The 16257-nt window shown below is 39.6% G+C and overlaps 1 protein-coding gene across 1 annotated transcript in view; it reads right to left on the bottom strand.

Moving 5' to 3' along the window:
* The window catches only part of LOC139134538 (ras-related and estrogen-regulated growth inhibitor-like), a 96483-nt gene extending 80638 nt beyond the window's left edge, over positions 1-15845 (bottom strand). Inside the window, exon 1 of the mRNA XM_070701420.1 lies at positions 15498-15845. The gene's annotated coding sequence lies outside the window, so the exon portion shown is untranslated. The remainder of the gene's footprint in view (positions 1-15497) is intronic.
* Positions 15846-16257: the final 412 nt, after the last annotated feature.

Genomic DNA, 16257 nt, shown 5'->3' with positions numbered 1-16257 from the left:
CCACAAGCTGAAAAGCTGAATACTGTGTATCTCAATATGCTGTGGGGAGTACTGTAAGAAACTGTAGTTGACGTTGTTGTGAAAAAAATAACAAAAGTTAACGCTACCGGCCTTCTAAAGTTTGTAAGACTGTTCCATTTCCTCAATGTCGTGTATGTATGTATGTATGTATGTATGTATGTATGTATGTATGTATGTATGTATGTATGTATGTATGTATGTATGTATGTATGTATGTATGTATGTATGTATCTATCTATCTATCTATCTATCTATCTATCTATCTATCTATCTAGGTAGGAATGGATGGAGGGAGGGATGTACATTTATGTCTGATTTTATTTTCATTGTAATGATTATATTATATTACGCATTTCGATATCACAAACGCATTCCCTGAAATCTAAAAACGTCGTTATCTTAAAGTATTACCGTCATTTATACCAAACATATGTGCACCACTCTTTGAATTTGTCACCAGTAATGCAATTGCAAATTAAAAATGTCTCCACGTAGTAATGGTCAGGAGCCCCAGCAACTGTCAATATCTTAATTAAGAACACATCTCAATCAACGCACTTGAATTGTGTGTACAAATTGCGTGATGTAAACAGACTCAGAGCGGGGCAAAAATGTACATGGAAATCTGACAACCGCACATTTTCTCCCTCGGTGAATTCAACGAGAGTGATGATGTATTGTTGCGTTTTTTGTTATTTGGCCGACTCGAGGTTGAACCGTGGGGGAGCACATCATCTTTTCCACTACACGCACGGCTGACTATCTCGCACATGAGTAACCAACGAAGCGGTGCATGGCGGGTAATTGAGATGGCGGTAATCAGGCTGCTTCGCAAGTCGGTGGCTCCGCGAGTGTAATTAGAGCGTGGGGTTATTTTTTTGCGATCGCTACTTATTTCAAAGGCCCGAATGACGGGTCTCTGCACCTAGTGCGCATTGAAGCCGTCGCTACTAGAAGTTTAATCTATACGACTGAGGAGATTTCGGCATCTTGAATATAATAAAGCTAATATTTCACCTATTCAGAATCTGTTTCCAGGCGTACTTTCCAGACAAGCATGTATACCGGCGTGCTTGTCGGTCTGTCTTTCACAGTTTGACTATCGGTCTACTTTATATTGTCTAATTCTTCGGACCAGTTCCACTTTTGCCGTCCATGCAAAATTCCCCTGTCCGTATATCTCCAGTTTGCGTCGTTTCCTGCCATGCCCATTTCACACTCGAACGCGGGCTGACCGGACTTGTTTCACGATATGTCGCGGATGCGTTGTAATTTTTGTCCTCTGCTGAATAAAAAAGTTCCAGAGTTTATCAACAAAGCGATATTTCGTCCACTGTCCAACCTTGTCGACACACTCACAGATACCATTCGCTTCGCAAGTATCGAACTGGCGCTCACGTTGTTTTGTTTCCCCCAAAACTCCCGACTGTTCATCACGTGATTAATCAAAACCCAAGGGTTGCGCAATTATGAACAATTCACTAACAGTCAATTCGCCCCACTTTTAATCACGCGATACATTCACTCCGTAAAGGCAGACTTTCATTTCATTTGAGTGAAGTGGCAACGAGGTCACTGACATCGGAGTCAATTACACTTCCGACGTGAAGCCAGCACCTTGTCAGATAGAGAGACTGCGTAGTTTCGCACAAGTGGTGGTGGGTAATTTAAGAAGTGGCTCTATTCCAGAGAGAAATTATCTGGATTCTAGAATTTCAATGAGGTTTTTGTCTTGTGTTAACCTCATTAATACAAATGTCATTCCGGTCTGAAACTAACTGATCGCGTCTGCGGAAATTATCGTCGGTGACAGTCTGAACACTGCAAACTTCTAATGATATCGGAGGAAGTTGGCGTTAATTATCCGCTCGACTCGTCGAGATATGCAAGGTTTTACCGAATGGTTTCTTTCAGTACGTCTGTCATTTAGTCTGTCTGGCTGTCTGTCGCCTGTGCAGCTTTCTACCCGTCGTCCTTCTGTCCGCCTGTCTGTCTGACATGCATGTCTGTCACTGAGTCCGGCTGTGTGTGTATGGCAGTGTCTCTTAATCTGGACCTCCTTATTTACAAGTCTGTGCTCCTTTCCTTAATTGCATTTCGTTACTCTTATTAACTCTAAAAGATTTCAGACGCTATTACCGACGTTATTCCATTATTAAAATAAATCACAGTCAATCCCTCAACCCCGCTGTAACGATTGTATGCCAACTCACAGTCCACTTTTTGGCGAGACCTTGGCCAACTTAGGGTAGAATGCACATCGGGGATAGATATTCGGACTTTCAAAATTTTGCAATTCTTTTCTGATCTACCACTTGTGGGGGTTCATTCTAAAGCCCTTGGTGTAAGAAAACTTGTCACCGTCTTAGTTTTCCGAAAATCAAAAAATGTCATTTTCCTCCATAAAATTAACACCGGGATGGCGGCCATTTTGATTTTCAGATTTCAGTAAATCTTGGGTAATTTGTTTCTCTAGTTCCAAAATTTGCACGGTGACCCCAAATCTTTATTCTTGATTTTTCAAAGTGAATGGTTGAAAGATGCCTTGAGGAAAATTTGAGCGAAAGTTTAAGTCTTTTACTTTCGAGGCGCATACTACTTAAAGGCAGTCGACGTCACACATTTCTTTAGGGCCAAACTTCTATTTATAAGTTGTTGTGGCGTTAATTCTGATGCAAGAATGTTACAATTTTGTCACCATGTGTGATATCAGTGGCATACACACAGATGGTCAACATCACAAGACGTGCAACCAAGTCGGCTTGTATTACAGCACCTGGTTATCTGTAATCTGCATGTACAGATGATCGTTAACTTACTGATTGTAATTTCTCAACTCCACTGCTGTGTAAACGACAGAGAGGCAGATGTACAGTTTCCATACCAGCATGGCGGCACTTTATCGTGGTCTGCAGATATTTGCATACGCGATGGATCCCGGGCTGCTTCCGCAATATACATCTAGATTTAGTATGGAACGTAGAATTGACCAAATAATGAAAATCTTTGTTTGGCGAAACTTCCTTGTGTTTTCAGCATTTAAAACAAAAATGAGGTTAAAACAAAAGTTATGAATTGTCATGCTAACTTTCGATGGACAACTAATTTTACCGAAAGCTCACCGTACCGTACTCTTACCGTACTCTCTGTGCCCAAGTTGAGAGGTTGCCATAAAGCCATTATGGTGATACCGGGAGGGCACATTGTATACATTTTGTGTGTGTATGTATATATATATATTATATATATATATATATATATATATATATATATATATATATATATATATATATATATATATATATACTTGTTTAGTTCAAGATCAGCTGGAGTAGAGTGCTCAATACTAGAGTAGAGCTAAACACACAACTGAGTTGTGAGTGTAGGCGCTCTGCAGCCTATACGAAACAAATTTGTAGTGGAAATGTAATATTTTAGATTATCCTGATCAACTCAGTTGGTATATATATATAATATATATATATATATATATATATATATATATATATATATATATATATATATATATATATATATATATATATATATATATATATAGGTAAAGTTAAATTCTTTTAACTGATTTTAAATGCAGGGCAGCTGGATTCAATGTCAAAGATCATGGGTATGCCACAGATGTGATATGCTGTTTGGTCACGCTGCAATTTTGCATAATGGGAACAGAAGTTTCTTGTGGGGAGTTTTTACAAAATGTTTAAGTGTGCTGCTGCTGGCCCGTGTGCAAGACAGCCTGTTTTCCTCACCTACCCGCCCTTTTGTTTGTTTCTCAAAGTGTGGTTCTGGCTTTTTACAATTTTTAACTTTTTGCAGGATTTAATCCTTTAAACTTTGTATTTCTTTTAGTTTGCCGTGATTAGTTTTATAAGTAGTGTTTCAGGGGATAGATTTTATTAGTCATTTAGTGTATAGTTTTAGTGTGTAGGTTAGAAGGGTTCCAGCGTTCTCCCTGAATCAAGCCGTTTATTTTGCATATTCATTACGCATTTGCATTACAATGGGAGCATTTGGTCCCTTACTGTGGGTTGTAACCTGTTGGTTTTGTAGTTTAAGTTTCTTGAATAAAATTATCCCCTATTGTACCAAGACACTTGAGAATACGCCGCCTGTGTTCGTTGTCCGCTCGTTTTCTTTGGCGGCCCATGTATTTAATATATAAATTAAATGTGTGAATGAATGAATGAATGAATGAATGAATGAATGAATGAATGAATAGGAATGATTGGCGAAGATGAAAAAGACCGTTTTTGCCCGACAATCTGTCTCAAGCTATATCCTTGCCACTGAACTTCAACCCTAAGTGCGTTTGATGCACTTCCTCGAAAAACATCCCGTGACCATTTACACTTGTGTATTCCGCGCGTGACTCCCGAACGGTATTTAGACTTTGGTGTCAACACACGCACGCAAGACAACAAAATGTGTTGAACTTTCTGTCTCTAAACTGGATTTTAGAAATTCCAAAGGAGGTAGCCTAAGACAACAAAATGTGTTGAACTTTCTGTCTCTAAACTGGATTTTAGAAATTCCAAAGGAGGCAGGACAGAGTCGCCTGGGGAACGGTCCCCGACCTTCGCACTTTCCCCGCGGTCAGATCCGGCGACCAGACCTTGAACTGACCTATTCTTGACTTGGAAATCGAAGGAAAACACATTTGTTAATTAGAAGTTTGCCAAGGGAATCGATCAACTACTGCGCAGCTGTAAATTGGTACTCTGCAGTATTATTGCTGACACGTTATTTAGGGGCGACGTCAAAAGTTCAATGAAGGATAAAAAACTTAATTCTTTTAGTTTGGGGGTGGGGGGGGTTTGACCTAAAAAAGTTTCTATCCTACAAATCGATTTAAGGTAAAAATTGCCAGGGGAATGAATATTTTGAAAAAATAGAGCAGAAATGCACACTTTCGTGTTGAAGCCAGCGGAGGGAGTTGTTTTAACACGGTGCAGAGCTGCACCTGGCCTAGTTAGTGTAAACAATGCAGGCTGTTGGCCTCTGTTGCACCATAGACGGTAGTTTCTCTACTGTCTATATGGTTGCACTCGGAATTTATAATTGTATTTTGCTACATTTCTGGTGCACGTGTAGTCCGCCTGAATGGAGTAGTGTGAACTGAGTTGTTACAACCACCAGGACAGTTGAGATAGTTTTTATACCTCTGGAAGGAGAAACCTGGACTTTATTGTTGTTGTTCTTGTTCATTCATTGATAAACTTCAAGTTTGTTGTTAGTATGTTGTATTTACATTTGATGAAACACAAAGTGTGTCCCAATCTTAAGCCCCACTAGCTTTATCTTTTAGCATTATTTTATGATTTTACTTTCAAACTAAAATAAGTTGGTGACAATGTAGTCATTTAGGTCTGTGTACACACTTATAACTACCTGCCGGGGCTATATATGCAATTTTGAACAAGATAAAGATTACACTGCGATTAAATGTTCGCCCAAACATTAAATCACAGCCCCATGCAGAAAAGCTAAAACCCTTGATACTATGCATATCTGCACTGAAATCTTCACATAAACTGCACAGAGTAGTCCAAATTGTAATGCACAAGGGTGAATGTTTTCAACTATGACATTGTATGTTCTGATTCCTTTTAATATTACCAATTTTTGAAATGCCAGGAAATCAAAATGATCGTTAAAATTTTAATTTACATGTGAAATGTTTCTGAAAGGAATGGTTTCCTAATGCAGTAAAAGTTCATATCTCTTCAGAGGGTAGATTTCAGAAAGGAGAGAATAGGTAGATAATTTGAGGTCGACAAATTTCAAGAGTTACAGCTAGTGGAGCTTTAACGATGCATTACTTATTTCACCCCTAAATTGACTGATCCTTAGCTTTGCTTTACATAGAAAGAGCCTGGCAACAGGTTCAATATAAGTCAATTAAGTTTCTAGGGGGTGGGGGGGGGGGGTTTGGGGAGAAACTAAGGGAATTAAGTTTTTTATCCTACATTGAACTTTTGACGTCGCCCCTTACTTAATGCTGGTTGTCAACACTTTCCATTCTCTTTAATCTTGTCATCTTTATCCATCCATCCGATTTTCTCTATCCGCGCCTTTCTTGTTCATATCTCAGCTCCCCCCTCTCTCTCTCTCTCTCTCTCTCCTCTCTCTCTCTCTCTCTCTCTCTCTCTCTCTCTCTCTCTCTCTCTCTCTCTCGTGAACCTACATTTTCAAGAGAACAGTCGTAAACAGTTTTTGTTGATAAAAGATTTGATACTTTCTCAAGATGAATTCTAGTTTAAGTAGTGTATTAAGAGCGCTGTATGTTTCCCGTTATTATCGTAGATGTTCAGCTGCAAGGTAACGCTTTTGACTTACTTTTCTTATAAAATATTGCTCTTGGTTTCGAATTGAAAATATGGTACTTTAGGCCTGTATGTATGTATGTATGTATGTATGTATGTATGTATGTATGTATGTATGTATGTATGTATGTATGTATCTATGTATCTATCTATCTATCTATCTATCTATCTATCTATCTATCTATCTATCTATCTATATAAGGTGAGTGTAACCTATGTCAAATACACGTATGTATAGCCCATGTTTGTGCAACTGTGTCCGGTCGCTATATGATTCTGTCAAATTCTACGCCTGTCATATTGTCTGGTCCTCATGAGCAATAATAAAGTCTTCAAAATGAAAACATTTTCATAATTTACGACAATACATCTGAAGGTGTCACCCCTGCATGCTTTACATCGATGTCCATAGAGTACGATCGTTTTCGTCCAATTCAGCTGGCCAGACAGCTGGTGAATTCGAAGCAACCACATCGGACAGATTTTAATAGGTAGATCGTTTGAGTGATGCAATATCCAATTTATGTGTGTGTGTGTGGGGGGGGGGGTGAAATTACATCTCACCCTCAGCCAGACAGTCTGTCTGTGTGTCTGCCTGTTTGTGTCTGGCCCAGCTCGTACTTTCAAATCAGAGAACTTGAAATCACATTACGTTGCTTTTTGTGTTTTCTCTTCCGTAGGGACGTCGGTACATTGATATAAATGATCTGTTTTCGCGGCTTAGACAGATATGTCCGAAGACAAGACTAATGCTTCTGTTTTGTACAGTTCTGTTTGAGTTTTCCACACGGAAATTGAAGATGAATAATTTTGTTTTGTACAGTGTTAGGGGCATTTTCGTACGGAAATTGGAGATCGCTTCTGGAAGATATGAACGTATCTTGGGGGTTACTGACACCAGGTGTTCGGCGGCTTCTGTGAAAATATTATTGTTGCAATGCTTGGTGAGTGCTTCCTAACGTCAATTTGACCCACAAGAGCTATCCGGTCTGATCAAAACTTAATTGAGGGAATGGAAAATATATGTAACACCTGAACTGCGTGTATCCATCAAAACGTACTCAGTAAATTAACAACATCCTTTGCAGGACAGTCAACACGATTAAAACTTTGTTTGTCACTAATTAAAGGGCTAATAACGCTAACTTCTGATAATTTTTCACCATTTTTGCTTTGAATGTTAACCGTAATTCCTTGTTCTAATCCCCACGGCACGTTGATATACTAAGTATTCAGCTTGTCAACTTAGCCCGTAAACTGCATTGTTATTGTTGAAAAGTGAATTCTGATCTGGACTAGAAATCAAATGTAAACTATAATAATGCATCTACACATACAGACACTAAGTCATCAAGCTAAATAGTGGGTGTTTCAACATTCTTTTCGGAGTAGAATAAGAAGTTGCAGATGACGTATTGAATAAAAATAATGAAAAATATAATAAAAATAGCATTACTGACCTTTCGGACGGCTGATATAATTATTTTTCATCTCCCGGCGGGCTTTTGTCATCATAGACACGACAATATACAAATCTCTTCCTATTCTTGTCAAAATCGTTTGAATTTCTTTCTTCGATTATTATTTGTTGTTTTCGAGCATATTACTATATCTGGTTCGAGTCATATTATTCAGCCCATGCAAATGATTTAACGAGCAGCCCTCAATCCCCGGTTCTCGCATTAGTCCTTGTTGACATCTGGGTATTTACATGGTTGTAGCCTTTTGTTTTCCATTGAAGTTTTAATCAAGTTGATCCATTTGCGTTCAGACATAGATGATAAATCGCCTGCCCCTTGAAGGTAGAACGCGCCACGGGGTCACAAATTTCCTGATATACCACTTATGAGGGTTCAATTTAAAGCTCTTGGTGTATGAAAACTTTTCATCGGCTTAGTTTCTCGAATTCGAAAATTTTATTTTTTCTCCACACAGTTAACAAAGGGATGGCGTCCATTTTGAACATTAAATATCTTTAAATCTTTAGTTATTTCTTTCTCTAGTACCAAATTTTGCACGTCGACCCCCGATTTTCATTCTGGCTTTTGAAAGAGAATGGTTGAAAGATTCCGTAAGGAAAGTTTGAAGAAAAAGTTTAAGTCTTTTACTTTGGAGGCGCGAACTACCTTAAGAAAAGATGTGCGTATTTTCGCTAAAAGCATAAAAAAACATTTCACTCAATGCAACGTCATCACCTCTATAGTAATACCAGTCCTGTAAAATATTCTAAGCTAATATATAAACAAGTTGAAGAAATGTCGAATGCAAGACATAATATTATTTTCAAATCTACCTTTGTGACTTTTACGGAATTCAACAAATATGACCGTAAAACAAGATCAGCTGAACATGGGGCCCAGGGGCACCGAAGTCCTTTGGAGTGTCCTATCACTATCTAAGACAAATATACCACATACCCATAAAAAGTTCAGACAAATATGAACCACGATGGCATATGTGGGAAAGGTCAAAGGTCATTCGTAAATTTGGTAACATATTATGGTCTCATGGCGGTCCAAGGTTGATAGCAGCCCGATTACAAGCTTTATAGAGAGAATTAGTAACGAACAAAATAAAACTGGTAAAGAAAACAAAATAAGTAAAATTTTTCTGTCTCATATGCATTTTGAGAGTTGACCTTGCGCTGGGCAATCTACTTGTGTATACCTCGTCTCGAACGCTGAAAATTAAATTTAGGACATTTGTTTAACCAATATTATCAACATTATAGTGGCTTTGGTATGCCCAAGAACATGTAGTTTGTCATATATCTGGCAAGTGTTTATTTGCGTAACTGCTCACACATTTTTGCCTAACTCAGCCACGCATGAGCACGTCAATTTTTGTTTATGTCTAACTGTGCTAAACTTGCAAAACAATGGACGATTAAAAATGTTACAGACAAGCATCGCAACAAAATGAACAATATTCTGACATCTTTTTTACTCAAGTGACATCAAGGCGATCAAATGAGTGATTTGATGCAAAGTTGAAAATATAAATATTGACTAAAATCCTTGAAAAGTGACTTTTAAACGATTCAATGAAGGAAATGAAAAATAATCGTTCGGAGATAATTGAATTGACGAGTTACCGTCACACCAAGTGTAAGCAAAAGTTACCGAACACATTTTAGGTATCCCCGCTTACAGCGTATGACATGCAAAAAGCCGTGGATTTAGTCCATTGGACCTTAGGTCCAAAGGACTTAGGGGTGACGTCAAAAGATCGATGTTTGAAAAAAAACTTAATTGCCTTAGTTTGGGGGTGGGGGGTTTTAGGCCAAATAATTTCTGTGCAGTCAAAAAACGACTTAACGTATATTTTGGCAAATTTTACGATTTCAAGGCTGTTTTTTGTACGCTAAAACCGATCCAGTCACCCGTATTTTTGTTACTTTATAATGGTTTTCAATTTTTATTTAATTCAACGGTACATTGGTACGTCGTTTGAAAGAATTAGTACAGGGTATGAGTCCGCAATGTTTTTCAATTTTAGGTCAGTTAAGTTAAAAAGGGGGGCTGGGGGGGGGGTCTGAGGCCAAACTTAAGCAATTAAGTTAGATTTATTATGTTGAACTTTTGATGTTGCCCCTTAATGTACAAGGTATAGGCGATTCGGCAGCAACACGTTCCATCTCATCGGTACAGCGCCGATCTCTCGTTGATTGCAGCTTGTTTGCAGGTACGGAGTTGACGTCACTGAGAACAGATTGCGTTTTATTACTATCACTTCTTTATTTACCGTGGCTACGAGTTCACAATCTGCTTTAATTGTCACATCTGAGTGTGAAACGTATCGGACTATTTTCGAAATTGCTCGTCTGTCTGACTAATAGAAGTAATGCTATTAGTCTTAAAAACATTGTCAAGACAAATTTCGGAAAAAAGTTACCCTCGCAAATCCAATGCTGAAAATCAATTTCATCTATCTAAATTTGCACGTTAGCTGCAAGACTGACTCGCTATCTAATCATGTTATTAGCACAATATTTACTTTTTTATATTTTAGGTTATTTGTATGACATTCTTTTCATAGAAATGGTTATAGATGCCACAGTTAAAAAATCCACGCTTACTAACGTCCTGTTACAAAAAGATCAGTATGTAAATATTCCTATGACGTAATTTCTAGTGCGTACCAAAAATTACGTCACCGGCCGGAACGTTTATGCTTAGAAGTGCAGGCGAAATTACAGCAGGCGTATGACGGCCGACAGGTAAGAAATTTGAAATAGAGTGCAAAGCACTTGTAAAATTACAAGAAATGCGACAAACATTACGTCAAAACATGGCAAATTTTATTCGTTTAGATGTTGTTTCCCGTGTATTTTTGACAGTAATGTCTGAACATTTTTATACTCTATGCGAGTGTATTGACAATTGTTCGGAACAATGTTTTGCGTTCATAAGCGTAAAATGCACCAAGCATGCAATCAGTCGCATGTGCGTCGGTGAATAATATGGCAGCCCGGTAGGGAGATTAAACTGTTATTCGATATCTCGATATTTCGAAACTTTTAAAATTTCGCGTCGTTTGGAAAGTTCTGAAGGGGAATATTGAGATCGACTGAAATGTTGCGGTTGATCGTTTTATCTCTTGGTTTCATCCTGCTTGGCTATTCCCGCTCCCAGGGGTTGGTATTGTCGACACGAACGTGCCACTCACTGACCAACGGACAGCCCGCGAGGTCCACACAAACGTTGAGGGCCTGACCTGAAAACACATTTCCGACGAACTGAAACATATTTCACGGTGTTGTAGGAAATTGAGCGGGAAATTTATCGCGCCAAATATTTCATCGCGTCCCAATACCACAATAATATTTGCAATTTGTGAGACGAGTGAGTTTGGGAAAACTATGTTATAGTGTTCAGTGGTGCAACTCCATTGCACGCATGACATAAGCATATGAAGACCAGACGGCGGTGGATTTAATGCAAACTATTAGAAAGTATTGCATATGGTTACGCAAAAATCCATTCAAGCAGTAAAATTCCAATTTTTCAACGCAGACTACATATACAATATGTCGTATTGTATATTTGATTTGATGTCCAGCGTTGCGAACGACTGCATCGCTTTCAACAGTTTTCACATTCTTTAGTCACTGAAACACGGGACGATAAAGAATTTGAATTGCCTCTCTATAATCAAACACTCTGCAAGTCACGGCGTGTTTCCAATCCAAAATGAATTTCCGATTTCCAGTTTTCGGCGACGATGATGATGTGAATAAAAGAGACGGCCAGACAGACTCCAAAAAATGACATAATAATTTAAAGTGACATGGAGAATAATTTCATGCAAGAATATTGTGCACTTTTCTGTACTAACCCTTAAGCCAAAGACTGGCGTCGAGCGGGAATGAACCAATAAACGCGGCCAACGTTTGAAAATATCGAAAGAGCCTGCGTAATTTCTGATTGAAATAAAATAAATGTGGCTGCCGTGTATAGTATATATATAGTCGCAGCCTTACTTTCCCAGCAAGTGTCCGAGTTTCAGAAAACGCATCTCGATGAGACATTTTGATTATTTTGAGGAAAGCATAATTGTTCCCCAGAAACAGCTTGCTCTTTTCGGAATGGGGTTTAAAACAATCTCTCTATACAAATTATTCCATAACTATCGATGCCTTCAAGCAGGCCCGGCACATGTATGTCGTCTCGAATATCTTACAAGTTATTAGAACCATTCGCCCAAACGACACGCAAAATTATTTTCCCGCCAAATGACGCTGGGCGCCAAATTTTATCGTTCGCTCATCTGAAGTGGGCGAAAATACGTCATGAATAAATTTTATTCAAAATGTTCAGTGCCTAGAAACTCATTTTCGCAAAGCCAGGCGTATTATCGAATTTGATGGTTAGGCAGATAGCGAGTGCAGCCATGGGGAAAATCGGAAAAGTTGCCGCTAGCTGTGAGGGTTGTAAATGTGATTTTATCGCTGAAAACGTTAGTAGGCAATAAAATTTACAGAAAGTATTTTTATTCATTATAGGTACCACTTTAATTTGATTTTGAAATCCCTGAACGATATTGCGTAAACTTTTAAAACGGCTTAAACGCATTCCACGTAAATTATGTTTTCTTCACATAATATCTTGTTTCTCAGTGTACAATTATACTTAAGCTGAAAGTAGTTTTGGCACAACTCCACCACGTACGCGCAAGCGCTGTTGACAAGATTTTAGATACTATATTTAGCAATCAAATAGCCTCGATACAAATATGTGAAATCTTCAACAGAATGTGCAGAAAATGCTGCAAGAAATATTGAAAGTTGCTATTTTCTTTCAAAACGATACGCCTTCGAGTGACCTCGTCAGTTGTAGTCGATTATGGCCCTGCTGTATGACTATGTACCTATTATGGCTGCAAAGCAATTTTTCCTGACGTCACAGAGCGCGCGCAAATGCAATTACCAACACAGACGATATCTTCCGTTCTCATTTATACAAATAAACGAAGGTCCCGCCATTAAAATTGAGTAGGCCCGTCATCATCTGGGAAGATACTTTGGATTAATGGCCATCACTGCTGCCCTCATTTGCGACGGCGAAAATGGGCAGGAAGATCGGTGGACTGCAATGTCGGAAATATCACTCTTGTTCCAACCACATCGATAAAGTAATCTGGAGTTTATTAACCTGTTTGACGATAGGTATTTACAGGGACATTCTCGTGGTGGCTTAATGGGGACATCCGCTCGGCCACGCGGTATCCGTGACCCGAGAATTTCATGCAATCAACAGCCTGCACTGGCAACGCGCGTATTTCGTGTCGTTGTGTCGTCGCAGTGCATCATTAACGTGGCAACGTCATCTCGATATAGTCACTTCAATTTCGTTAGTTTTGCTTACTTTTACTATCGAAGCGGTATTGACAATTTCGACAAGGTTATAACAGGAAAATTTCTGGCGACATGGCGATCGCAAAGGGGTAAAGCTGTGAGATGCATGGGCAATCCGTTTTCACTTAGGTTTCGACAATGCAAAAATGCATCCTGCATAACTGGGTGTCACCTTTGCAGTTACCAGGCACCAGTCACGGAGTGTGATGGACATGGAGGAATTTATCACACTGGCTCTACTCTGAGGGCTGGATATGGAACTTTTCCAGTTGTATTCCCCGAACTGGTCGTCATGGAGACGTTACCTTATAGAATTACAGCTTCAAGAATATTTCTCTTCTCATAGACGCACCACACACATACGTATACATACGCACGCATCGGTGAAATACCGAAAACTTGTATCGTACATCCGGCGATTTCCCGCGCTTTCTCTCATTCTAACGCGCGCTCGCATGCGCATCATAGGTTTATCCTCGGACCTTTACACAGATTTAACACTTATTCAATAAAATTGATTGAAAATCGCACGACACTCAAGCAGCACCGTCCAAAACATACAAATCTACATCTGACATGCAATTCGCTCACGCTCGCCATCTGCACGAGATAGTTTGTAAAGCAAGCTAACTTACGCTTCAGAGAAATCAGTCTGTCAACGCGCCTAAAGCAAAGGTGGCGCGGATCAATTTATTGTTGCAGCTGGCGAAGCTAGGCAGGGAGAGGTGGTTTTCAAGGGTAAATGCCGTATACTTGCGAATCATAAACCCCGTAACTTCTGTTTGTACATTTGTGCGACCGTGTCTGTTCTTTTATGTAAAAACGTCAAAATTAAGGGTATAGACTGCGCCTCGGGGACAGATATTCGGACGCCAAATTTTCGACAGTCCTTTATTAGCCGCCCACTTGCTTGGGTTCATTTTGAAGCTCCTGGATGAAATTCAACGTATAATTTGTTGTGAATATCAAAAAAATTAACCCCATCCTAGGAGTTAACGCCGAGATAGCGGCCATTTTGAATTTCCATAGTCCGTAAATTTAAGGCGGATCGTTTTTCTGGTAAGAAAATCTGCACGGTGACCCATGATCTTTTCAAGATTTCGAAAGTTTGAGCAAAAGTTTAAGCCTTTCACTTTCGAGTTGCATTCTTTAATTAAAGCCCCCATGGATTAATGTACGGTCTTTTATTTCGTCAAAATATTTTTTTATAACGTTTCTTGACTATCTTTGCGAACTATTCCACAAAGATGTCTCCATTCAACATCATTTAATTTCTCTACAGACGTAGCGCCATCAAGTCTTTGCCGTAACTAAGCGACTGCTTGTCAAATTTTCACTTTCATCCTGTTTTGGCGCCGCCCGGGTTTTTACAAGGAAGGATCCACTCGCGACGATATCTCATTGCTGCGTGGTTCAGCCATGTTCATTTCTATTAATTTATTAGGCGTGTCTACAAGAAGAGCGCACCTTTTCCATTCTGCTTTATACACTCAGACAAGGTGTTGTATTGACACTGTGGAGGAAACAAATATCCCCGGGCAGTTGTCATGGAGCTGATGAAAGTGTCTGTTCTTTCTCGTTTCATCAAAACCCGACGCCAACAGTCAAAGCTCCGTTGAAAAAAAGCCAGGGGCGATCTTTTTGGGATTTAGTGTAGAGTTGCCCAGTCTAGCAAATAACATACGTTTAAAGAAACCGTTAGCAACAGCCACTGGTAAACTCGTTCTCCGTGGTTGAACCTGTGCAACTCGTATGTGATACGTGTTTCGGAAGAGCCACGTTTTTTTTCAACATTAATACGCACAAGTTTGGAAAGAAGAAAAAACGATAAAAATGCTTCTAACAACTGGCTACAATTATTACGGTGAAAGGTCAACATACAACACGGCTGTACCGATCTGTTCAGGAGAATGGGTTCCGTGAACGGGATTTCTCAAATAACTTTCGCCTGTAGCGTTTCTTTTAGACTGCTCGTGAACGTGCGTTGATCTTGTTGTGTTCGTAAATTTGCAGCAACATTGTACTGTAGCTTTCAAACTACCTATTAGCTAGTGTCCTTTTTGAAAGCTTTCTGAGATTTTTATTCAGTGCTTGAGTCCACAACAACGTATATAATACACTCATGTATGTCTAAATGCATGGATGTGGCAATTACTTTTGAAAAATCGGTTGCTGTACCATTTTATCGTCGAGCGACAAAAGAAAAAACACGAACTTTTTGATGTGCGACGGTTAGAATTTTGTCGCAAATTACGGAAATGGAAAAATGTCGTCTCACTTACTTTGCTTATGGAGTCAACTCGTGCTCTTACTAAAAGATTCTGTCGTCGCGGTCTTTCTCGATGAAAAGATGACAAGCAGATTGCGTTTAGCCTGCGTTGACAATGCTAACACGCAAACACACACTATGCTCGGTCGATGCGTCCTCTTCAGCGGCACGCAGACTCAATGAATTGCTTCAACATCACCGCACTGTCTATACAAACTGCCCTCGGAATGAACTTGTGTACACAGGTCGCGCTGATTTCTACTCAGGAGGGTCCCGACTATTACTTCGGTACACGAGACTCGGTATGTTTGCCGGAGCAAAATGTACTGTCGCTGATTAGCAACAATGAGATTTAAAAGTGCGATCCACTCACGCGGGCGACCCAATCGCTCAAGGGCGCGGAGCGCTGTCACCATGGCAACAGCGCAAAGCCGGCTGCCCCGGGAGTTGGTGTCGTTAATCAGTAAATTAAATCTAGCTTTCATCTGTGATTGATAAGCCTTGACCGAACATTAAAGAAATTTTACAATCCATCCCTCGGTTCACGTGATGACGTCACATGTCGATTTCATGACACCCAAAAGACAACATTTCTTACTGCCTTTACTGTCTCGAAAGACATCTAACCGCGTAAGACGCTGTCAGTTCAAAACGACCACGTGACTTTTAAAAAGAACATAGCGGTGACAACATAGCTCTATTTATTCTTTATCCAACCGCAAGGCCCACACGCGTGGTCTGAGATTAGAGCGCGCCGCACTGGTATTGCAATA

Source organism: Ptychodera flava, chromosome 1 (assembly GCF_041260155.1).
Source record: "Ptychodera flava strain L36383 chromosome 1, AS_Pfla_20210202, whole genome shotgun sequence".
Taxonomy (NCBI): Eukaryota; Metazoa; Hemichordata; class Enteropneusta; family Ptychoderidae; genus Ptychodera; species Ptychodera flava.
This window is presented reverse-complemented; position numbering and strand designations above follow the sequence as displayed.